We start from the raw sequence: 2,821 nt of genomic DNA, 5'->3' as shown, positions 1-2,821 counted from the left end.
AATTACTAAGAAAGGTTGATACCCAAGGAGGGCGATTGGAAGCTCAAGAGAAGCAGATACAGGAACTTATTAGGAGGACTACTGACTTGAAGGCAGAAGCCCTAAAAGGGCGTGAGGTACAAGGTCTGATACTGAGAGACGCTCGAGTGGATCATGAAAGGCTTAACTCGCATGCCGAAAGCATAGGTATGATGGATTGGAGGGTCCATCAGTTGGAGGAAGCCCGCTTCGCACCTGAACCCGAGCCAGCCCCAGTCCCGGCACCTCCCGAACCAGAGGCGGAAGGGTCTGATGAAGAGCCCGAAGAGGAGGAGGAAGAGCCAGAGGAGGAGGAAGAAGAGCCAGAGGAGGTCTCGGATAATGACGGGGACGATGATGATGGTAGTGACCTCGGGGATGGTGACGTGGACGACTGACTCGTCTTTCAATCGTTTATCTAGTTATTTTTCTTTCAGTTGTTTTCGTATAAACAATCATGGTGATTAAAACTTTTGCGAATATTCGATGTAGTGACTTATATGGTTTAATTTGAATGGATTTCTTATTTTATCGTTTAAAGGATATTTCTTGTACTGAGTCGTCACCTTACCTCTTTTTACCCTTGCACCACAAGAGTCACATCTTTGACTCTACGACAGTTACCTTAATTATGGTAAACCTCTCGCTGGCCTTTGTACTATCCGGTGCCTATTGGTTGATGCAATGCCTCTGTTGGTTGATGCAATACTCTTGTAAGTTTTGACATGGTCGTTGACATGGACTTGGTTATCTAGGTATCAAGCGGAAAAATTCCCTGCAAACCGAAAATCGTGCGTTCCCTCCCCCCAGTGGGGAATCCTTATCAGTTTAAGATCATCGTAATGGTGCCGTTGTTGGCATTGTCACAATCATGAAAGCCCAGAAGTGTCTACGGAAGGGCTACCCTGCCATACTAACTCTTGTCACCGATTTGCCGCTTTAAGAAAGGAAGATCGAGTGTCTTCCACTTATCCATGAATTTTCTGACATACCTCCTGAAGAGTGAGCTGGTTTACTACCACATCGTTAGGCGGAATTTCAGATTGACCTTATGCAATTTCAGATTCCTTATGGGAAACAGAAATCCCTTAGGTTTGCTAGATACTATCACAGCTTCATCATAGGATTTTCGAAGGTTTCGCAACTTCAACCTCCTTAGCATAGCGGGGAGCTGTGAATTCCTGAGAAATAAAATCGGAGAACGTCCTTACAGCTTTTGAAACCCAACCCTACAACACACGAAGCATCGCTTCTATCCGAGGGTACCGATGATCCAGCGATATACCATGATGGTGTTACGGAAAGGAATTGCACGACCTACAACCTCCGGTGGAAACCGTGGTCATTGGATTTAAGTGGGAGGCATTACTTGGACGGTACTGAAGGCACCGATTAGACCGATCACAAGGGCCTCCAGTGCACCCTTGTTTCAATAGAGCTAACCATGTGAAGGCATCGCTAGAATGGAACTTCCGAACGAACACGGGATTAGGAGAACTATACCCACGCATCCCTGTAGACGAACCTTATCACTTTCACTTGTCATCGCCGCTAGAAGTGAAGCAGTCACAGTTACACGCGTATGTCGTTTTGCAACACTAACCTTTACCCACCAAACTCTAACCTTTACCCACCAAACTCTGTTTTGGACAAATTATACACTCGCGTGACCGCAATGTGACGAACCTCCCTGTTGTGCCATGCCGCCATGCACCACTACTGGAAATTACTTCTAGACAACAAATTTGCTGGCCAAATCCTTCGGATGTTTAATGGACCCCTGTTTCGCTCGATTCTTTGTACGAACCTCATTAATCCCCTATTTCTTTGATCGGCAACTGATATAACCACATGCTAACCACCATACCATGATTTCCACTGATCACAAGATTAGTCCCCCAGGCGTTGTAAAGTATCTATAAATCGAGTTCGTCGGAACTTACTTCAAACCATTGTTTTAGATCAATTTTCGGGACGAAAATTCTTTCAAGTTGGGGATGATGTGACACCCCGCGAAAACGCTTAACAAAACTAGCTTCCTCAGTGACTGTTTGCTAAATTTCGGGGCGAGATTCCTCTTCAAGTTGGGGATGATGTCACAACTGAGCAGAACTCGCAACAATCCTGATTTCTCACTTCGTTCCTCTCACTTGACGCTTGTCAAATTTCGGGACGAAATTTCTTTCAAGTTGGGGATGATGTGACAACCCGAACCTTACCGAACCTTTCAGGTTAGCATCGTCGTCTTAACAATCCTAAGATCCTCATTATTTTACTCCATTGTGCACTATTTTGTTGTACGTATTAACTTACACCCAATTCATGTCCATTAAGCATTGGGCCGATAATTAATATACCTGGGCCGGACACTAATTCATTGGGCCGGTAGCTAGTATAACAATAAACAGGCGCCAACACTTATGTAGTCGGGCCGAACATTATTTCATTGTACTTTGGGCCGTTATTTAGCTTGCACATTTATGCTAAACCTTGGTAGGCACGTCTGGCCTGGAGGAATCCGAGTAGGATTATATTAGATCGGTTGGATGGGAGCTAGAGTATAAATCACGTATATACTCTAATCCTATCTTTGACTAGTTTAAAACCATAACAAACTTCACCCTATCTCTCTCTCTAATCTACGTTCGGCAACAAGGAACCCCCCCCCCCCGAATCGAGTGAAGCATCTTGTTGGATTAAAATCGTGGTTAGTGACTCTTGTCTGTTGATATTCATAACTGCATGGTGTGATTATATGTAATATCGAACCTGATTGATTGCATGATATTGTTTATTTGAGATG

The sequence above is a fragment of the Helianthus annuus genome, chromosome 4, assembly GCF_002127325.2.
Source record: "Helianthus annuus cultivar XRQ/B chromosome 4, HanXRQr2.0-SUNRISE, whole genome shotgun sequence".
Lineage (NCBI taxonomy): Eukaryota > Viridiplantae > Streptophyta > Magnoliopsida > Asterales > Asteraceae > Helianthus > Helianthus annuus.
This window is presented reverse-complemented; position numbering follows the sequence as displayed.